The sequence below is a fragment of the Ambystoma mexicanum genome, chromosome 1p (assembly GCF_040938575.1).
Source record: "Ambystoma mexicanum isolate Mex_15411 chromosome 1p, UKY_AmexF1_1, whole genome shotgun sequence".
Taxonomy (NCBI): domain Eukaryota; kingdom Metazoa; phylum Chordata; class Amphibia; order Caudata; family Ambystomatidae; genus Ambystoma; species Ambystoma mexicanum.
In genome coordinates this window covers 786,625,094-786,648,744 of record NC_090921.1, presented here as the reverse complement: position 1 = coordinate 786,648,744, position 23,651 = coordinate 786,625,094, and the positions used below count along the sequence as shown (strand labels likewise).

Below are 23,651 nucleotides of genomic sequence, written 5' to 3'. Positions count from 1 at the left end.
AGAACAATTCCTTAGAACCATCAACTGCGACACAAGGTGTAGCCCCCTTACATCAAATGACACACGCTATTGTAGTTTCCTCAAGGCTCTTATAGAGAACCCGCCATTTAAATTCTGCCCAAGGTGTTATTCCGAATTTCCCTGGAGACGCACATGGTGTGTAAAAACTGTCTCCCAAGGGACCATGCTGAAGACCGCTCCCGGGTGTGCCTGCAATTCAAACCGAAGGCTATTCTGGAGTGCTGTTTAAAATACTGGGCTTTTTACACCATGCATGTGGTTTCAGACATTGCAGAGTCCGGCCATCATCGAAAGGAACTAGAGGTTGGGTGTTCAGTTACAACTGCTGCATCTCAACACCCATATAAAAACACTTTAGACGAAAGCACCACCGCATGTGTCCCCAGCTCGACCTCAGTTAGGGAGGAATCTCCTGGTGACCTAGAGACCATAAAACAAGTATAGTAAAATCATTGAGTCTTTGACATCGACAAATCAAACAAAGGATTCAACACACACTATTAGGATATTTTTTTTAATGCAACAGCTTCAAAAACACTGGCACTGATTTACATGCTCATGAATATTCCGTCAGGCCGGGAATCCTCAGCAAAAGAAAAAACGGTTTCACTTTCACTTAGAGTATTTCTCCTCTAAACCAATCACTGAACTCTGGGTCATACTGCCCTCTCCCTAAGCCCCTGCTCTGGCAGCCATCTTCAGATTTTTACTGCATGTTCAAGTGTTGGGAGTCCTCGAGTTTTGCTCCGAACTTCTACGTTTTCACTTTTTCAAAGAAATGCTCCTATTTTTGTCAAACGGAGCCCGCGTGCTCTTTCTTTCCATTGGCAGACAAGTGGGGATCCGTTGTCTGTGAATTTCAACGCCCCTCGAGGGCAAGGATTGTCGAGTTTGGCCTAAGTTTTCAGAAGGCCATGGGGCCTACTCCGCAGTCTGGACCATGTCGGAAGGAAAGGAAAAAGGGGAAGCTCCTTTTTCCAGCTCTGCTCTAGCTGCGGACTGCGGAACGTGTTTGTGGAGGACCAACACCTTCAGTGCCTCTATCTCCATCAGGAGCACAGGGGAGATTGCGAGATCTGCCTCGGTTCACCAAGAGAACCACGAAGGATCGTCAGACTGGGGTTGTGGCTCAGCGCCAAGGCCTCTCGCCCATGCCCCAAGCAGGGGCATGCTTCACCCCGGTCCGAGGAGTGGGCTTCTCAGTCCTTTGACGGGGCCCTACCCATGGGGGTCTAAGACCAGGCCAAGCACCGCACAAGCAGGTCCCACGGATGGGCAGGGCGCGATCTACCTCATCTCCAGCCATCGATCTAGCTTCTCTTCAAAGATCAAATCAGCCAACCCGGCTACGCTGCGGGAGAAGCCTAGGGTGCAAGAGAAGGCTACCGATCTGCCAAAAAATGCCCAGGCGGTGTAATACAAATCGACGATTGAGCTGGTGGCGGCTGCTCTTTCGAAGGCCAAAAGGGCTGGCCCTGTAAAGGTTGCCCCGACTGTGCCCAGAGTCTCCCTACCCCAAAACCGGGAAACCTCGGGCGGGGCAGTAGAAGATGCCAGAAAAGAGGATGCCGTCACTAATCTGACCCCTCAGGATACAAAAAAGGGGGGGGAGGGGCTTGCAGGCGAGGTAGCCTCAGGCAAGGCCATACTCCAGAGCACGGATGGTTCCTTTTTTGAATGAGTAAGACCAGGCATCCATTCACACGATCCATGAGGGTGTGGGGGACAACGGCTGAAATGGCGACTACGCAGGGCCTAGTAGGCCTAGTGCTCCAACTCCCCCCGAGAGATAGATCGCTGGACATTCTTCGACCCTACACAAGTTGGTGTTGGTCCCGGTGGCCCTGGACGAGCCTCTGGCAAAAGAGTAAACGCCACCCAACACTGCCACATAAACCTCCACACCCGCGTCACGTGCCTTCCCCTGTGAGGGACCCAGACACTGGGAAGGACACAGCTACAATGGACGATTACATAGTCACGGTGGGCGAATAGCCTCAGCCGAGAACATCCCCACCGGACAAGGTGGTCGTTTCATGCCATGGTCACCAGAGCGTCCATTCTCTTCCAGCGAACGCCAGCTGAGACCAAAAAGGAAGGTTTTCTTTACCAGAGGCGCAAAGCCAAAAAGAAAACAATCATGGCTTCTGGACGATGTTTAGGAGGAAGGCCTGGCCCTATTGAACCCGGCCAAGAGGGATAGACTGGAGAAGTACAGGGTGCTGGAGTCTGCACCCAAGTGCCTACGGTCGCAACCATCATCAGACTGTTGGTGGCTGCGAGGAAAAGGTTGTCTAATCTTTGGTCAACGTCCTCTATCCTGACGGACGACGAGGGGAAGAAGTTGGATGCCATTGGGAGAAGGGTCATCTACTCCACGACATCGACCATTAAAGCAGCCAACGATCCTGGCCATGTACAATGGAACTGTAGTACAAGCTGGCCCCGATCCTGGAGTTCCTACACAAATACATGCGGGTGGAGGCAATCTGCTTCCGGCAGGACCGGGAAGTGACGTCGAACCATGCCATCACAGTGGCCCTGGACATTGCCGATACAGGCTTCCAACAGCTGGGCAACAGTGTCTGCCTCCGTCGTCGAGGCTGGCTGAAGGCCACACATTTCCACTAGGAGGTCCAACCAAGGGTATTGAACATGTCCTTCAACGGGGGAGGAGGGGGCAACGTCTTCCAGAAGAAAGCTGACTAGTATTACAAGCCATCAAGAGTGGTAGAGACAGCTCGGGCCCTGGGCTTTTCCTTTCGTGCCTCTGGTGGAAAGTCCAGTAGGTAGACTAAGGGTTTCGTTGGAGGTTCATCATTGTACCATCAGCCCTCCCGCTCCATGACCCAGGTTGACTTGCAGGGGCCGTTCCAAGGCATTCGGTGAAAGTGCCCAGCGCTGTCGTTGCCCCCCAAGGCGGAACGCAGGCCATAAAGCAAGACTGAACCGGCTGGGGCGTTGGGAGGCCGGCTGACAGGATTTGTCAGTGAGTGGAAGATCACCACCGACAAATGGGTGCTGAACGCTCTCGCCCACGGACATACCGTGGACTTTTAACGAAAGTGTCAGTGGATCCCTCCAGTGACCCGGCAGGAGCAGCACATCCCTCGGCTCTTGCAGGAAGTACAGGCCATGACACGAAAAGGGGCGATGGTTCCAAGACGACTCTGGGGCTCCGGAGTCTACTACAGAAACTTTTAAGACTGGGGGCTGAAGGCCCATTCTAGACCTGCAGCGTCTCAAGTACCACAAATCCCAAAAATGAGCGATGGTCATGTTGCAGCACATGCTTGGCCAGCTGGGGGAAGGAGACGTCTGATGTCGCTGGATCTGGAAGACGCATACCTCTCCATCCACAGAAGGCCTCGGATGTTCCTATGCTTTGTAGTACGAGGAAGACACAATTCAAGGCTATCCCTTTCGGCCTGACGTCGGCACCCAGGGTTTTTACGAAGTGCCTGGCACCAGTGGCGGACCATCTACGTCTACAGGGGATACACTTGTACCCGTACCTCAACGACTGGCTCATCCGGGCCAAATCTAGGGAAGTAGCTGTTGAACACATGGAAAAGACTGTACAGCTGCTTACGAATCTGGGTTTCTCTGTGAATTATCCCAAGTCTTGCTTTATTCCATCGCAGAATGCTCTGTTCCTGGGAGCCAGACTCTTCTCCTGCCTGGCGTCTACCCTCTGGGGAGAAGGTAGCGGTCATTCTAGGCAAGGTGTAACGGCTGTTGTCACAAGACCACCACGGTTGCTGCTCGCCATGATGTTGTTGTGCATCTACCTTATCCGGCTCTACAGGTTACGGGTGCAACGTTTTCCCGAGTTCCTGGATGCTCACTGGATAAGTGTCCGGAAGCTTTGCAGATAAGATCCCTCTCAACAAGCAGTTCCGTTGGGCGATGAGATGGTGGGGCGTCCACTCCAATGTCGTTGGGTTTCAATGTCCCCCACCCCCTTCCACCCACCAGGAGACGGTCACCATAGACGCTTCCCTGGAGAGCTCTGGAGCCAGAGGCCTGTGACTGCTGGAGGAGAAGGATCACCACATCAATATCCTGGAGCTGCGGGCGGTGTTCTGGGCCCTCAAGTCATTCCTTCTATCCCTGAAGGGCAAAGTTGTGAGGATTTTCACATACAACACCACCACATTGGTCTACATCAGAAAGCAGGGGGGCACCCAATCTCCATTGAGGAACAGGAATTGTGGCACTGGGCCGTCGACCACAAGATGTTCCTCCTCTCCTTTGACCTGGCAGGAGTCAAGAACACGATCGTAGACTTCCTCGGCAGGGAGTTGCGTTCCTTCCCCGAGTGGGAACTTCGGCAGGATCAGGTGGACCGCATCTTCCTCAAGTGGGGCAGGCCCCAGATCGATCTGTTTGCAACAGCAGCAAACTCCAAATGCCAGAAATTCGACAGCAGGTTCCACCAACTGAGAAGCATGGGGGACGCGTTCTTCCCGTGGGAATGACTGTTCCTCTATGCGTTCCCTCCTTTGCCTCTCCTGCTGCGAGTCATCAATCAACTCACTCTGCCGATGCAGGGTAATACTCGTTGCCCCAGTGTGGCCAAGGCAGATTTGTTACCCCGGACCTTCTCAGCCTGTCAGTCTCCTCCGGTCAAGCTGCCAGTGGTCGCGGACCTGCTCACCAGACGAAGCGCAATCCTACATCACGACCCAGGATAGCTGAGCTCAAAGGCTCGGCTCCTGCAGCCCTAGTTTGTAGGATGAGTTGCCAGTGGACTGTAGGGAGGTCCTTGCCAGGGCGTCATTGACTCTTAGTACTACGGGCACAAGTGGAAGTGCTTCGCTACGTGGTTCCAGTTGCAGAAGATTGACCCTCTTCGGGTCACGGCCTGCAGATTCTTCCATACTTGTTGTCCTTGGTTAAGGCGCCACTGGTGGACACCTCTATCATGGTGCATCTTGCGGCTATCTCCCCCTACACCAGGTCTCCAGGACGATCTTACCTTTTTGTTCCACGGTCTCGTCAAGGAGTTCCTCAAAGGACTGTTTGGATAGTTCCCGCCAGTGAAGGCTCCTGCCCCGGCGTAGGAACTCAACATGGTGCTGACGTGGTTCATGGGGGTTGGAGGGCCCTTTCAAGCCTATGCATCAGGCCTCTCTCGTGGATACAGCTTTCCTCGTGGCCGCCACCTCTGCCAGGATGGGTGAGATCCAGGCCCTATCCTGTTAACAGCCATATCTGACTTTTCCCGAAAGAGGGTTATGTTAAGAACACACCTCTCCTACAGGCCAGTGGTTCTAGCCTTTGGTGTGCCTGTTCTTTCTGAAAACCTTTGTCGCCGGCTGAAAGGACTTTGCACTCGCTGGATGTTGCTCATGCTCTGAAGTTCTGCATGGCACGCACAAAGTTTTCGGAAGACGTCTCAACTGTTTGTGAACTTTGGTCCTGTGAACCATGGGAAGACCTTGTCTAAGGCTTCCATCTCAAGGTGGCTCTATGGCTGTATCATACTGTCATCGGTTGGTGGCAAACCGACTGCTGCCCGGCTGTCTGTTTGCTTGAAGGTGAGCCTGTTCTGGAGGTAAGAGTAATTGCTTCTGTTGAGCCTTGCCACCTACCGTGGCTGTGTAATGGGTTACTGCTATGTGTTCTTTTTTCATGTGAATCCATTCCAGACCCATGCTGGAGAAGTAACAAGTTACTTACTCTGGCATGTATTTGTATGCAAACCCTCCTTCCTACCCCTCTGCGGCTCTTCTTGGTCATGCTGCCACTGTACGTGCCTACCAAATCTGAAGATGGCTGCCAGGAGTGGTTTAGGGAGAGGGCAGTCATTGGCTGTCATTGGCTGGGGGCAGTATGAACCAGAGTTCAGTGATTGGTTTAGAGGAGAAATACAGTTTTGTAAGTGAAATTGTTTTTTCTTTTACTGAGGATTCCCGGCCTGACGAGGAATATTCATGAGCATGTGAATCCATGCCAGTCATGCTGGAGAACAATAGTTACTGCTAAGTAACTTGTTCTGTACATTATCAAAACAGACGGCACCCATTGCACCTGCCCAATCGGCGAGGGGGCAGAGGGTAAGGGAGCCTTGTAGAGACGTTAAAACACTGAAGAGTGGGGATAAAAGGAACACATGGCAGATGTCAACCCTGCCATATTTGGATGGACTCCATCCAGATATCTACTGCCTCAAATGACACTGAAAACGACACTAAAGCAAACAAAAGAATAGTCCATGCATGAGATAAAGGACACTGTAAAATGATGGATTTCATTGAAAGGCAGGAATAGCAAACAAAATGGGTTATCCGGTGGAGAACCACCCTCCAGGTTATGCCCAGGGGGGTAAAGCAGTCTGAACTCTTTGCAGGATAGGAAGAATTTGAAGACCCTGGAAACACTGATGCTCATCAGGAATTATAGGGAATAATTAATGCCGCCCTCTCAAGAGGTACACTTTCAAATTTCTCTTATCCAAGAAGTCAGCCCAAACTGCCTTCTGCTCCAACTTTTGGTCCTAGTAACTGGTTAGGTCATGTTTGATCCCCTTTGATTGTAAAAGACATCCTTTTATGCACATTGTGGTTTTTGATTCTTCCACCCCTGTTTCCTTGCCCAGAGTGCTGCATTTTTCTCTTTGTATATTCTGTTTCCTTAAGGGTTATTTTTTTGTAGCGTTTTTCTGTTATTGCAAATGGTGTTTAAAATGTGTAATTATTTGAGGCTTGTGGATCTGCTTTGATCGCATGCTTCGCATAGGCCGAGTAGTTCATGACTTGGGTTCTAATGGAAAAGGGACGTCGACAGGGTGTTTGTAAGACTGTTCCCATGGCCCTTTACTCATCGAGGTCCTCGGATTGTTTTTCCCCGCCATTGGAACATTTGGCTGCGTTCCACTTTCAGTTTATTGCTGGTTTTGGAAACTATAATTATTAACAATAATACTTTATTGCTCAGTCTGCAATTCGCTTGGCGCTTCGAGTGAGACTCAATTTCTCACCCTAGATCCAGGAGCCTTACTGACAGCCTACCACCAGGCTTGCGTGTTGGGATGGAGCTTTTGGGTGGGGGACGTTTCTAAGACGCTTGGAGAATGCCTCGATTCAGATTCCCCCCTTTGTTGGGAATTGTTACTTCTCACTGTCTTCCAGTGCTAAGAATTGAAAAAACTCAATTAAAATTTTGCTTGGCTTGCAACTGAAAGTTTCCCTGGAAGAATACACACCATTGTCTCCTGTGAGACCACCACGAAACTACAGTCCGAGTGTGCAAGCTCTTTCAGCTTAAAACCCTGAAGGACGGACATGTCGAAAGTGCTGGGCAGCCTGCGCGATGCAAGCTGAATACCCTGCTGGCGCAGAGGTAGAGCAAGACTGTCATGGTGCCATCAGTGATGTCGGGGAAGACATCAGACTTGGAAACAGAAGATTTGCGGTTGCCTGTCCACAGCTCCAGAAAGAAGGCGTCCCACACTGCTATGGAGGATTCCCCTTGTGACAGGGGCAAACCTAATTAAACAGGGGTTGGTAGCATGAGACACACACACACACACACGCACACTTCCCCCCCCGCCCCCCCCCCACACACACAACCTCACCATGTTTTGGTGCACCCATCAAAGTGGTAAATCGGTTGCGAATCTTAGCCCTTCAGGAGGTGGCTCGGTGCCTCACAAAAACTTTGCGCCTGATGCTCTAACATTGTTGCACGTTTCAAAGCCCAAACATGCACCAAGCAAGGGCGGTTCCACACCTAAGATTCCAAACCAGCTACCACAGGCATCTAAGCATTTTGGCACCTATTGAGACACTAAAGTTGGGATACACAGGAGCCACTTCCCGTTAGAGGATAACCCTTGCAAAGCAGGAACACACAGGACAATGGAAGGATGTTTTTTCCTATCCAGTACACCCCATCTGGTAAGATACATTTGAGTACCCTGAATGAAATCGCTTTGTATTAGAGAAACACCCTATCAAGCCCATTTCTCAATGGATCTTGTAGAAGAGCTAGTAAGTGGGGTGCCAGATCCTCTACGCGCTCAGATTCTTGACTCTAGCTGAGGGAATGCAGACTGCAAATGCAATTATCAAGAACTCACTTGACCTAGCATATATACACCAAGAAGGATAGTAGAGGGAACCCTTACACGTGTGGCTCAAATTCAGGTGCAAACCCGAAACACAAGCCACACTCAGTAAAATGCTGATAAAGAACATTGTTTGGCAAAGCAGTGGACGATGTCCTAGAGACAGCTAAAAAGTAGCATGAGTTCCTAAAGACCTTAGCACAAACTGCTAATAAGCCCTTCATGCATCTATGAAAGCCTCGTCAAAACAGGTTCCTCCCCGTTCCTCTAAAACCATCAAGGACCACATTGACACCCCCGCTGCGCCCTTGCTGATTTTTGCAACCACTCCTTTGCCTCAAGATCCTTCCCCTCCCCTCTGAAGCACTCCCTTGTGCATCCTCTTCTCAAGAAACCCACAGCTGATCTTTCTTGTCCAGCAAACTATCGCCCAAATTCTATTACTCCTTTTCTGGCAAACTTCTGAACTCCTGGAATGCTGGCCATCTCTCAGCTTAACCTTCATTCCAATTCTGTTGGATATCTCCATGACCACCAGTCTGGCTTCAGAGCTGCAGAAGCATTGAAACTGCTCTCCTGAACATCCGCAAAGATCTGCTCTCCAACCTTGACTCACACGGTCAACCATACCATCCTGCTCAATCGTGTCTGTGATAACCTGGGTACCACTGATCAGGCTCTGGCCTGGCTGACCTTTTTCCTCATCGACCCTCCCAGGTCTAACTTGGGTCCTTCCGATCAACTATCTTCCTTTCTACCTGTGGTGTTCCCCAGGGGTCTAAACTCTCGCCCTGGATTTTCAACCAATACCTGGCAACTCTCGCCCACTGCATTGCCATTTTCTGCTCAAATTTCCAGTGCTATGCTGACGACACAACTCATTTCCAGGCTGCCCTCTGCCACCTCCTCTCTCTCATCTCTGATTGCTTAACTGCCATTCAAGATTGGTGTGCCGCCAGTGATCTTTGTCTGAATGCCAGCAAGACCGAGGTCCTCATCGGCACACCTTCACCATCCTTTCACCTCCCTCTCTGGCTGGCTTCCCTTGGCCCTCCTCCTACCCCCACCTGCGAGGCTAAGAACCTCGGGGTCATCTTGGACTCCACACTTTCCTTCTCGGCCCACATCTCTAATGTCTCTAAAAAGTCAACTTCATACTGCACCTCCTAAGAGGTACTCTGCCTTTCCTCTCCTTACCCCAGAAGCTCACTCTCCCAAGCTGTGGTTCTCTCTAGGTTGGACTATTGTAACAGCCTCTTTCTAAATCCAACTGCCTCTAGTCTCTGCCCTCTGCAACTAATCAAGAACAGGACTGCAATTGTCCTTGGCCTCAAGCCCTGGGATCGTATCTCTCCAGCTCTGAAATCTCTCCATTGGCTCCCAGTGGACCCAAGGATTAAATTCAAAACCATCTACATTGTCCACAAGGCTTTCTGGGGCCAGGGTCAAATACCTTCAGCTATCCCTCCGAAAATTCCTTCCCGCTCGAGCTCTTCGCTAATCTACCTCCCTCAGGGTCAGTCATTTTTCAAAGAAATGAGCTGGGGGTAGGTCTGTCTTCGGCTGGGGGCTCCCTCTGGAACAGTCTCCCTGCCACTCTAAAACTTGAGAACCATCTCTGGTTCCGGAAGCACCTCAAGACCTTCCTCTTTGCTTCTGCTGTCGTTCCTCCTCTCCCCTGCTGATCTGTTATCTTTTGGCACTGTGCACCTGCCCACCCTCTGTCCTCCGGGCCCAGGTACTTTCTCACCCTGCCACCATCCGGCACTGCCTCCGGGCCACCCCTTGCACTGGGGTCTGTATCTGTACCCATAGTTCCCGCTCCACCCCCCTTTTTCTTCCTGCACTTATCAGATCTACCCTGCCTTAAACCCAGCTCTTGCCACTTGCTGACTGCACTACCACTGTCGATCTGTTTCTCCTTTGCTCCGCACTTTCCACTTCTCCCCCTTCCATGCACTTTTCCACTCTACCTTGCACTTGCGCGTTCTCAATGTCACTGGGCCTAGTAAGATTGTTTTGTTCCCCCTCCCCTCCCTTGTTGCGCTCTGAAACACTTGTGTACAAGCGCGATAGAAATAAAATATCAATACCAAGATTATGCTAGAACATCAGCTCAAGCCAGTTGATTATCAGGGACTGGTGCCAGTTCATGGAATGCCAATCGTGGACATCCTTGCAATCCTCCTTCCAGGGGCAACTTAGCACAGGGCGAAGTAGGGATAGAGGCCAAACCCCCAGAGGTTTGGTGTACCACCACAAAACAATGGCTCTGCTCCCTGGTTCAACCCAGTAGAAGGGTCTCAGTTTGCCCGTGTCTGAGAGGGGATTCCAACAGCAAGTGGTTGCTAACAAAGTCCACGCAATCATCCTCTGATACAAGAACATTTTGTTGGAACATCAGCAGATCCTTTAGGCAGAGGTACCACTTCTGGAAAAGGGAACCATACAACCTGTCCCTCTGTCGGAGGCAACCAATGGTGTTCATTCTGTTTTTCCAAGAAAAAATAGATCGAAGACCTGCAAACGCATGTCAAACCTCAGAAGTTCAGAATTTTCTTTATATTTGTGAAACGCCTGGCAGCCCAGAGGCATTGCGGCGCTGTTTCAAGCATGTGACTTAGTTACATGAGTCGGTGTGGGAACATAGGATGGTAGGATCTACATTGTTACAGGCAGTGCTACACAGCTTTATGAATTACATATTATAACAAGTGTGGTTAACACTGGTTATGATCTTGCATGTTATGTTGGTGTAATGAGCACATGGCTAAACGAACAGCAGGGTTTTTAATGTTTTTCTGAAGGCCATGTGGGATTCAATGCTTCTAATGGAGGGGGGAAGCAGATTTCAGTTAGTCGCCGCTAGAACTGGGAAGCTGGAGCCACCAGCTCTAATCCATTACAGGAAGTCCTTCATTTTACTGAAAAGAGGAGACTACATGACAGCAGATTCAATGTTGCCAGCAAGATTCAAGGTGGGGTCCACACACTACCAATGCAAGGTACTACCCTTTGGGATTGCATCAGCCTCTCAGGTTTTTATGAAGACACCCAGCTTATTTTCAGGCTACCCTCGGCCTCCTCCTCACCTTACCTCATCTCCGACTGTCTCCTATCCAGGTGTGGTGTGCCTTAATGCCAGTAAGACTGAGATTTTACTAATTGGCACACCCACTCCCTCCTTCCTGCAGCTCTCTGGTCGGCCTCCCTTGGCCCTTTTCCTTGGCCCCACCTGCAAGGCAAAAAACCTTGGTCACCTTCGACTCCACACTCTCCTCACATCTCCGTCTCTAAGAAGTCACACTACCAGCATCCAAGCACAGATCTGTTTGCCACAGAAGAAAACATTAAAATGCCACACCTATGCTTCCAGGTTCCCCCAGAAGGGATCCAGGGAGTAGGTCAGGGATATTTGCATACGCTCTTCCTGCGACCCCACTCTTGAACATAGTATGCCACGAGATGCATCCAGAACACTTAACAATGATTCCAGTGGCTCCAATGTGGGCACATCAATCATGGTACTGCACCTTCTCAGGATGTCTGTTTGCCTACCAATAAAGCTAACTAGCCCTTACAACATGTGTTAGAACAAGGGGTTAACTGATCGACAACAGACAACCAATTGAGCAGCTCGGCTCCTGAAGTCCTACAGTTCGGACATCTTAATTTTACCTACTAGATGCATGGAGATAATAAAAGCATACAAACCAAATATTAGACATGGCTACTTTTAAGAAATGGAAAAAACTTGTAGTACAGCGTCAAAGTATAATGTAAACCTATTGATGGTGCACTAAAGGTGAATGATCTCCTTTGCTTGTTGGAATCTCTGGTCTTCAATTCCTTAAGTCCATTTAGCGGCATTTTCAGCATACTCCACATCACAATGCAAGGTTTCTTGGTGGAAAATGTCAGTAGTGAAAGGGTGAGAAGGCTATATACCCCAATTACAAATCCATCTCCAGGATGGGATTTAAACAATGGCTTAGCTCATGAAACCAATCTGAGGACCTAGCCACGTGAAGGACCATGGTTCACGTTGCAGTAGGGATCGTATTACAAACGCGCCCTGTCAATGTCACTTTTCCGTTTAGAAAACAAGTCCAGTCATTAAGCACAGTAACTGCCCAGAGCCAGATGGCACAAAACGCAGACTGAGGAAGATTCAGCAAACTGTGAGATCTCAGAAGGTTTAGATTGCAGCCATAAAAGGGAAGGGTTGCTGAAGTGATTACATTAGTGTGGCCAGGCAGGGCAAGGAGGAAGCATGGCTTAGATTCTGGCCTATTGGCATTGACGTAGCGCAGACTGGGACAAAGAAGGCGACAGGAGGCAACACTCCCCTTTATGAACCATGAGCTAGAGTGCTATGCTTAGTGGCAAAGAACAAGCAGAGAGTCGGGGAATCGTGTTGTGTGTTTCGGCTGGACAGGCCATGCGCGGGCCTTAGGCGAGGGCATTCGGTAGGGGGCTGGCGTAATGTATTGCCTGCAGAGGGAGTGCGAATAAGCAAGTGTTGGCATATGATTTACTTACAGGAACTTGCATACATAATTTCAGCAACAGTCACAACCTGCTAAACTACCTTTCCTGCTGTATACTGCAGGACATTAATGTGGCTCCCCAGACACTGCTAAGCAATATCACTTCAATAACCAAACAATGCATGCAAGCTGAATTGCATTATGGTAGGCATATTTATAGTTTTACTGATTGATTTGTGTACAAAGGCAAGCACATAATTCTGACAATTGCAGTTGGGAAGAAATGCAGACAAGTGTATAAGTTGCAGATTGTTCCCAAATCTGTGTCAACACTAAAGTGTGTGCTTCTAGACACATAATTTTGCCACTGACTTTTTAGCAAAAATTGATTCCTACTACATGCGACTACTCAAAGCCTGACTGACCCCTGTTCCACTGTTCAACATATAGCATTAATAGTAGTGACCATTTATATAATGCACAAGACCGTTTGTCGGTTGGCTCACTCCTTGCTACTTGATTAATATAACTTCATATGAACTCTGAGTATTGAAGACTAGTCTGTACCTTCCCCCTATCTTCTACTTCCATCCTAGGTGAGCAGTCTTGATTGCTGATAGGTTTCTTCCTAGATAGTCAAAAGCATCTCTGGCATAATACGCATCACAGCCAATTCAGCCTGTGATCGCAAATCACATCAGGGAGATTAAAGCAGTGGTGGAAGCTGAAAAAACGAACTAGTGGTACTTTGGCTGCATCCAAAAAGGAAGTGGGATGGCCGGACAGATGGGGAGGGTGGCGGAAGTGGGGGTGGGATTGAGACAGGGGTCAGGATTACAAACCTTGGCTGAACAGTGAAGCAGGGATTTTAATCCACTCTGCAAATTTGACCGCATACCTTCCAAGCTTTACTTGGCACAAATAGTTTGGATTTCAAGGCCTACAGTAATGTCTTATAGAGTTTACTTAGAAAAAACACAAATTGCATAATAACGCCACATGACAAAATGTAACTCCTTACAGCAACATGTTAATCCAAAAGTATATCATTGTGGCTTTAATTTTCGCTTTTAGAATGGTAAACTAGAAGTCCTAAAAATCTAATTAACCCCGTTGTACTTTCAATGAGTAAAGACATGTAATAAACTTGCATATTGAGATTCTTTGCAACAAAACTCCAGCTCATTGTTATTCATGGCGTTGAATTTGATTCGCGAATTAGCAACTTATTTTTTTGCATGTCAAGCTAGTAGACATCATGGGTATAAAGCACCCATTTAATGTGTTTATATTAACACATTAAATGTGCGCCTTGTGTTGCTCACTTACGATCACAGATGTGCAAGGTAACTGGTGCTTTGCAAGCTCTTTCAGTTGGAAATGTTCCATCGTGCATATGAAAGGCTCTGCCAAAAGAAATGTTTGTAACCTGAGCACTTAACGACCTGCAGAGTCACAGGCACTGTCTGCCTAGCTGAGACCTGGTAAACTGGCAGTGCTTGAATGTCAGCCTAAAACGATTCTATAACTGGCTCGGGAGAAAGAAAAAGCTTTCAAACGCAGATCAGATAGCTGCAGCGAAAGGCTCACCTGGCTGGTGTCTTGGCGTCAACACCCCTGTGGTGTTTGTGACCTGCTATCTCATCTGTGAGCCCAAGGGAACTCTTGCTCAAAGTACGTGACAGTACTGTGGTGTGAAGGACACTTGCGCAGCAAACATCTTGCGTAGGGGACGAGGGCGGGCCCTGGATGCATGTCTCAGACTGGGAAGGGGTGGGTGGGGCAGGGCCATGCACTTTTTATGCCACATGCTGCACATGCGTCGACTGTGCAGGAAGATACAAGGTGTGGAGAAAGTGTTCACAACTTGACACAGCATGATTGGTAGTGAGTGTGGATTCACCTTGTACTTTAGGTTTAAGGTCATTAATTGTACTGACGGGCGTCTCAGGGATGGGTGCTCTGTCTCAGATTCCCTTCCCTGTAGTTGTCCTGACTGCTGTTCATGCTGCTATTTAATATTTGCTTCCACGTCCCTTGCTTACTCTGGCCAATCAAATCCATAAAGGCCTCCTCCTCGACCAGGGATGACATTATTGATCCATAAATGCCATCCCCACAGGTGGTTAGTGCTCTTATGAAATATGTCAATCCTTTGTTTCTGTATTACTAGGTTTTACTCCTCTCATGTGGAGCTACAGGCCCCCATGGGAATCTTCCCAGAAGGTTGGAGACCTTCCGTGGACTATGTTATGGTCTGGATTGCATTCCATGGGTGCGTGCGTTCCATAAACTCCAAGACTCATTTTGCACTCTAATGCCATCTAGTGAAGGAAGGTATGCTTTTTAATCAAAATATATATACAGCATAAACTTTACGCAGTAGAAAATAAAAGGCTCCATAATGGCTATAATTACATGCGTAAAAAGGCACAATTTGCACCTTATCTGGAGGGCTGTCGACGGTCAAGTGAAAAGCCACAGGTGTAAGAGACCAACCAGCAGCCTACATAAGCTGCCCCGTTGACAGTTCAAACACAATCAGCGGCCCACATACTAGACAAGCTGCTAGAACAAGTCAGACCTGCGCCAATTTTGCCAATTGCATACTTGATGTTATTCCGGAGGAAATATTGCAGCACCAGATATATATAATAGATTTCCTGACACCGCATGAGCAGATGCAGTTTTCAGACTGAGGACTCTGTCCTACTACAGGAAGCTACAGGTTCCCTGAACAGGCCAACTACGCCAGGAAGACACATTCCTGTGGACGGCCAATCGGGTTATGGCCTAAATCAACCAGATTTGGCAGCAGCACTTTATCCTACCACAGGGTCCAAGCCACTTAGGTTAATACCAAGAGGAAGTGTGGTCACTACTGACCAATTTGTAGTCCTTGCTGTCATTGCAGGTCGTCACCTCTATGCAGAGGGTGATTACACAACTAGACGCTGCTTTAATGAAACAAGCGTTATCGGCTCTTCAACCACTGATCGCACCTCTGCCACTCGCACTCGCCGCCCAGATCTAGGACATGGTCTACGGGCAGGCACACAACAGTCCCCACGGGGCATCTCACCGCCCAGAGTCAAGGGGTAGGAGTGCATCACCAGCTTTGCAGGCATCTCCTCAAAGGAGGCATTGGATGCTCTTGCCTCCACAGCTGGCCGCACAAGAAAAAGTGAGTTGATGAACACAGACCAGCCCTGCGACCTAGTCATCCTCCTCCCATAGGCCCCAGGAGGATGATTGGGATACAGAGTCCCCACAGGACACAAGGGCTTGCAAGGAATTCAGCCTCTAAAAACAAAAAAGAATGTTTTTTTCAACCACATGGGTAAAAGGAGAAAGATGGTGGTGGTATACCAATCCTTGATCCCGTGTGGCATCAGAGCCTCAAGGTCATGACATCCATTCACACCTCTGTGAAGGGTCGGCTGGATAAGAAATACAACACACCCCCCTCCCCTTCCCAACCTCCCCGAAGCTGCACCAAGTGCCTTTGTAGCCCAGCATTCTCCAGAATCAGTGGCGTCAAACTGCGGGCAACAAAGCGAAGTCGGATAAATGGAAATACGCAGTGCCGCCTGACGAGCACGAAAACAAGACACATTCAGAAAGGTGCTGGTTATAGGGGCCACCACTGTAAAGGCTGCAAATGTCCTCACTATCCTCGCCCGCTAGGACCCAGAGAGGTGGCACAAACTAGCGCACATTCTCGAGCATCTCCCAGAGGGCAAGAGGAAAGAGACAAAGGCGATCTTCCAAGGGGTAGTCCTCGAATCGCAGCATAAATAGGGCAGTAGACCTTGCAGAAACTGGATTTAAACAAGTGAGAAATGGGGGGCGTCCTAAGGTGCCAGGAGTGGCTCAAATGTACAGACTTTCGCACTGACGTACACCAAGTTAAACATGGCATTCGAGGTGGACAAGCATTTTGGCCCGAAAATAGACACAACCCTCGGGCCATAAAGACGATATGGAGACAATTCACACCCTAACGTCCTTGCAATCCTTTCGGCCCTTCAGAGGAACGTCTGGAAAGGTGCCTGCGACATCCTCCAGTGGAGGGGGCATACTCCAAGAGGTCATCCTATTACTCCCATGGGTATAAAAGGTTGTTCCTAGGATACAAACAAATCTAAGGACTTGCAACAGCAGAAACAACCCTCCAGCTCCTAGTGGGGGGGGGGGGAGGTGACGGTAAAGCGCAGCAGTGACTATCCACCAAAGCAGTCAGGGGAGCAGGTCTTAATATGCCCACAACTGGGGGCACAACGTCAGATAAATGGCTCTGGGACACCATAACGCTCAACCACCTCTTTAAATTCACAAAGCTTCACATCCCCCTCTACCCACTTATCTGGGAATTAATGTGCAGAACTACAAACTCGGAGCCTAATAGTACTTATGTTCAAACAATACGATCAGGCCTGATCTGGTCGTCCACTGGGTATACAAGGTAGTCTCTGATCAAGTCATGTTACCCTGATCTGCCTGGGAATTGATGCCTTGAACTCCTTCGCCCGGGGTGCAGTATCGGCTATGCTTTGGTTGGACGTGCTCTTTTGTCTCTTGCAGTCGCGTCTTGAAGCACTTGTGTATCGGCGTGTTATAAATGCCATATCATATATGCACTATGCTCTCCAATCAGATAAGCCCTCTAGCAGTCAGCTCTCGCAAGTGACAAGGGTGCATTATAATTTCACACTTCAAACCATAACCTACGACCGGAATACCCATCCACTCACTGTAAACGATTACCTGGGACCTGGCACATATAACCAAGCTTCAGAAATGGACTAACTGTTCCACTTCAATGGAATATACTCAGAATCCGCCGAGGAATCTGGCAAGGAAAGCACCTGCAAATTGACTAGGTGTCTGCCATCAACACTAACCACACACCAGATCAGGAACACTGAAACCTCTGCTGCATGTTATCATGCCAGTCGGACACCACTAACATGGCTTAATCTGTTGCTGGATCTTCGGGTTGACGGAGTACAAGTCTTCATGATCTAGGATGTACTTTTATGTCCATTAGAACAGAACTGAAGTAAATGCACACTCGGGTGTCATCCAATAAGCAACTGCAGATTCAACAAGACACAGGGACCACCATAGTTGCTGATGCTTGACCTTGGGTCCACCGAGTACCCGTCATCCAATCTAAAATGTACTTGCAAGTCTGAAGTGGATGTTACTGCACAATGAGATGTTACTGCACAATGAGAGGGTATCGTCCAGTAAACCATGGCAGACTCAATGAGACACTGAGACGGCCAAAGACCTGCAATCGCTTAACCCAATAAAGATTGGGAATCTGGCAACTAACACAGTTGACACTGCCAAGCGAGGAAAGACAACCTCAAACCTGCTAATCAGAACAAACTCCACACTAGAAACAGAATTTCTCTTGGAGAACTAATGTTCTGAACCTCTAGAATAGATAGTCGGCTCAGCAGGCACTGGAAGCTAATCTGGAATGGGTGTTTCTCCCACCACATCGGCACAGACACTTGCACATACCAATATGCTCACGCTCTTCTCCTAATTGAACAGTTGAATGCAGCTACACCCCTTGATCAATTTTGGCGTAGCTGCACACATACACCTCCATGAACACCTCCTCTGTAGACCCCTCAAACAAATCTGCTTAGCTGCACACATAATCTCATACACAAGCAGCACCGCTGCCAGCATGCAGATACTGAGGTCAACTTATGCTGCACACAACCACTGATCTCACAGAACCACTGCACCACGCCCACCATTAGAATGCAGCTACCACGTAAACCACACTGGCTGCATACATGAGTGCACCCACGTTCTATTTACTACACTGCTCTCTCCGCTGACCTGGACTACAGTCCCTGAGGGTGTTCAATCCACAGCGCTTAGATCATACCAATGGTATATAAGGCACTATAGAAATGCACAATAACATAAAACCAGGTATGGCGCTTAATTTTTAAAGCAAAAGGAGATGCACATTAACTCGCGATTTATTCTGTGATGTTCACCAGAGCATATTTTCCCTTTATAAATATTTTGTGGGCCCTTGGTGTGTTTTTTTTCTGTATACCTACCAGCGTGGTGTACTTGTAGTGTTTTATTGGTATGTACTGTGCCTGCCAGCCGCCTTTCTTCCTGAAGCTAAGCCTGACTGCTCTGCTACATTTACATTGGAGAGTCAGAGTCTGAACTTTCCTCAGAGGCAACACGGTTCTACCATTATGTTAGATAGTTCCGCTCTCTATAGTGGTTTGTTCACAAATCTCCCACATGCTATCAGAAAAGCATTATTCCCCGGTTGCATGCATCCCTCCCTACCTCACTTTGTAGCAGCATTTGCCTGCATTCCCACACTCTTAACTAGTCTGCTTGCATGAGAATGATGCACAGATTAGAGGATTTTCTATTTTTTTGCCACTTAGAAATCTTGTTTCAAAGAGGGCAGAAAGGAAAAACGTGGGGTAGCCTATATCATGGAGACTGATGGTTGAATCCTCTGCTCAGTAGGTACTGATGGGTGAGGCAGGTGAGCAGGAGGTCTGAAAGGTATTGGAATCTGATGCAGACCATCCCCATTTAGACTCGTCAGACTCCATAATAAGGTACTGGGCATAAGGGTTCACATTAAATTGGGTCTGTGGTCTCAAAAACGTTGACCCCCCTCACTCAACTCCTTAAAAGCAAACTCCAATTCCACTGAGGTCTTATGAAAGGTATATGGCATGCTACACAATAACTAGGCAAAAGACATCGGAACAGCAAGTCCTGAAAACTTCTGTGAAGCAGGCCTTTACGTTACTTACATGATCAAAAATCGCACCAAAGTTTAAGAGCCCATGTAAAAAAACGTCACTAAGGATTCATAGCACTATAAAGGGTGACCATGTTGAAATATAGGGTGACGAATGGGTGCAGCATGTACAAGGTTAATAACACTGAGGCACGGGAAGCCATTTGTAGGCAGGACTGCACTTAACAGGGGGCCTTTAAGGTCATGGTCATTTACCTTCCACGTCTGTCTTTTAAGGCGGATTTCCAGAAATTTGCTGTTCTCTTGAAGGAAAGTGTTGATTGGGGTAAAAGAATAGCAGAACGGGATACCTAAAATACAAGAAAGGACTAGCTACAAACTGCAAAAGCATCTGCAGAAGGACAGCGTCTACTCCAATGAAGACCAAAAGAAGTATATAGCAGCCATGTCTGTGTAGCTATCTGTTCAATATCAAATCGCAGGAGGAAGATTAAGACTGCCTCATAGGAACATGGGAGTGCCCAAGCTAGTCTCATAATCAAGAACCGCAAAGATCAAAAAAGCTGCTTTGAAAGCCCACTACACCTCAGCAAGACTTATACATTTCATGTTTTTAGAGATGCGCTCCACAGTACCCCATCGGGGAACCCTCATGGGCTGATTCGATGGGAAGATGTTTTGCTTGAACCCTCATCTGAGGTACTGACTGATATTGAGAGGAATTTGGTTGAAAGATGGCCACAACAGTTTTATAGTGTATGCGTCGCCTGTGCCACTGTCTTTTTGGCATGCTATGACATTTGGATTTTGTAATGGTTCACCCACATACAGAGCTGCAGTCTTGGTGGTGATGTGTCCTCCAAATCACATAAGTGAAAGATCTGACTAAAGGGTCAGATCAATTCAGTTCAGGATGTTTAATAAGCAACCAGTACTATGAAAAGACAAACCTACATCAGTTAAAAAAACAAAACTATTGCAACAGTACCGCTTGGTATTTTAGATGGGTTGTAGTTTGCGCTGATTGGGTGGCTAAAAGGGATGGGCTTGCAAATGAGGGAGTGGGCCCATGCCATCTATGTAAAAGTGCTGAATTGCTGAGCACCCAGGCACACTGCAGTAAATACTTTTCTGATGTTTGTTAATCTGCTTAGAATCACATGCTTGATGCATAAGTTCATAAAATGTGGACATTTATATCTGCCACCAAGATGCAATAGTTTTTCTACTTTGACAAATGGAACAGATTTTATTTTGGCGGCCAATGCAATAGATTTGCTCCTCACCTGTATGAGTGCCATGTAGTCCTATATCTGCTACATCTTTTACATTGGACAAACCCACTACATAAGATAATTTCATGGAACACCTGTGTTCAAATTTTTCATCGAGTCCACAACAGTTGGATTCCCTGGTTGCAAATTGGCACCCAATTGGGATTCAAAGTGTTGCTGTATGGACCAACATGCGTGTCTATTTTGAAATGACCATGGTTACACACTAGTGGCTATGCCGGCTAGGGATGATGGAGTTGTAGTTTAAAGCATTTGGATATTAAAAAGGTGCAGATTCCCGTCAACTGCTAACCTTTCCACCTTTTGAACTAATGCACTCAAACACCTTCTTTTCCAGGATGGCGTTTTGGTGGCAATTGCATTCATCCGGAGGGTCATTGTTGAGAATGATTTCTCTTTACACCACATTTTTATGGACCCGCCCCCAAACTTGTTTCTTGTGTTTATTTTTATTTTTTTTATCTGACCTTTGTAGTGCAGTGAAGGCTTCATCTCCTATACCTCTTTTGCTAATCTGTATGGGGGAAACTGACATGTCCTTCAGGTTGTTAGTAGTGGGAAACATTGTTTCCCTTAGTCTTGTTACATGAACACTTTTTTGGTAACTTTTTATCATTGTACAGTGGGGTACACTTTTTGTTTTACCCTAGACGAATACTCGGAGGATTTTTGGTTACTCTAGGTGTGACTAAGGTACAAGCTAGTGGAAGCTAATTTTTGCTGTTTTATTTTTTGTTTTATTTTACCATGTTTGGCTACCTACTGTGGCTAGTAAACATGGCTGTGCTGCAAGGTTTTTCGTAACCCTTCTTCCTGACCTGTGAGGACAAGAAAACCCTTATATGGACTCCCATTGCCTGTGAAAGCAGAGGCTTTTCACGTGTTACTTCAGGGCTATGTTTGTTTGTTACCAGGAAGTGGTTTCAGTGTCTGAATGGTATGCATAAGCTGTGCCACAAGTTGTCCTGATTGGAGCTACTGCTGGGGTTTGTGTGGCCCAAATCTTTGATTGGCTAGTGGGAGTTTCGGCTTTTTGAATGAGGGGTCCCCGGCATCCTTTGATCTTCAGAGATCCTGGAAGAAACCTGAAGGAGCCAAGTATCCTGTCCAGCTACCAGACCTGCAAGGAGACCATGGACTCGTTGGAAGGCAGCCTGGGGAACAACTTCTGCTGTTGTTCTGGAAGAGCTGTTCTGTAAGAGCCCCGTCTTGTGGTGATCTTCAGCAGTCCTACGAAGGAGCTGCGACCCTTGCAGTGGCGGTAACATTCATGCTCCACATCTGAGTCCCGCGAAGAACCCTCGGGTGCCCGTGATCCCCAAGTGGCTGCCCAGCTCAGTTTGGGCTACTGTGCTGCAGACGTCACTGTTCCATGTTGAGGCCTGGAACTTTGGGTATCGACTGCTTCTTCTATAGGTCTCATCTCTGCCAAATTTCATGGTTGCAGCTTCAAGCGGACCCAAGATATGAGGCGAAGTCTGACCTCGACAAGTCTTTCTCCCCACCCCCTGTCGCCGTGCATCCGAAACTGATTTCTTGCATCCTGTCCTGTGAGGGGAACAGAGTTTGTCTGCGTTCTTCAACCTGAAGACCTTGCACTAGCATTTGCCGCAGACTGGACAAGTGCTTGAACCTGCAACCCCTGGGTATTAAGAACCGTAGCTGGTGGTGGGAAAAGCTACCTTGGACCCTCTTCTGAAGACCTTCAAAGTACTTCGAAGAATCTGAGTATGAGTGGTGAGTTCTAACAATACTTACCTGGACCCCTAAACAATCTTGTGAAACGTTTTTTAATAGCTTGGCTTTGCCATTGGTTGCTCGCGCAAGCTTTCCGAGAGTGGGGGACACTTATTAGCTAATCTATCCTTTGAAACTTTTCATTGGACCCCAGAAGCCCTCCACTAACTTTGTCTCGCAACAATGCCCCAACATCTTAGTGATGCTCTTTTAAAGTTCGTGTATCTCTGTGGACCTGTAGTGCTGCATGTTAATACATACCTTCCTTTGCAGGTGTTTATGTATTTTCCCAATCTCCAGTAATTGCCCATATGTATCTTTTTTAGTTGTGTGATATTACATACTAGTAGTCATTTTTCATAGTGTTGTATGACTAAAAATAAGTTTTTATAACTATCCCTGAACTTTTCACCGGTGTACTCCTCAAGGACCCCTTACCAAGGTCACAGCTCCTGAGACTTATCCTTGATCACTCTTTGCTACCTTGACCTGGTTTGGCTACAGCACCCAGATTTGTCCTTAACTCTAGGTTGGCCTTCTATACATCTGTCCACCAGGCCAGAGTGTAGAAAATCAGTCCTAACCGTCAATGAGCTACAGACAGTAAAGCAGGCCTGTTGTGGCCGTACAGAGTTGTTGAGAACGCATTTGATTTCCGCTTAAATTCATATACAGATTGCCTGTCGACTAAACAATTGAACTACAAGTGTTCAAAAATCCTGAGTCCAGTGCCTGCTTCCAAACCCTCCATGTGAGGAGAGCTGTCTTGTTTCCACAGACGAAACAAAACCCAATCAGAATTCACAGCCATTGTTCTAGTTTACGGGGGGATACCCCATCACTAAGGTGGGTGCTGCGTGATGGAGGATTCAATGCATACAATAATGATCTGCCTTAGCTAAGAAACCGCTCCTTAAAGATAACATCACGTTAAGCTAGAATTCCAAACTAATTTGCTACTAGAAAACATGCTGGGTTGCAACAGAGTTTTGAATCTGTTCATGGGGTGGTTCACTGAACACTACAGCTTAGTACACGACCAATCCCAGGTGGGGCAGATGGTACTATGGAATACATTTGGCTCTATACCTACACACGCCCTCGACCAGATGTAAATCATGCATGTCAGTCTATGCATAACATGTGAATCCAAGCCAGATTAAAAACCTGTAAATGTTACCTTTTTCTCTTTTGGCAGCTGGTTTATGTTTTAGTCACATTTTCCCTACCCATCAACCTGCGGAGGGAAAGAATACATTTTC

The 23,651-nt window shown here is 47.7% G+C and overlaps 1 protein-coding gene across 6 annotated transcripts in view; it reads left to right on the top strand.

Annotated features, from left to right (window-relative positions):
* Positions 1-23,651, top strand: part of TPM3 (tropomyosin 3) — a 322,771-nt gene that overhangs the window by 237,882 nt on the left and 61,238 nt on the right. The window lies entirely within an intron of this gene.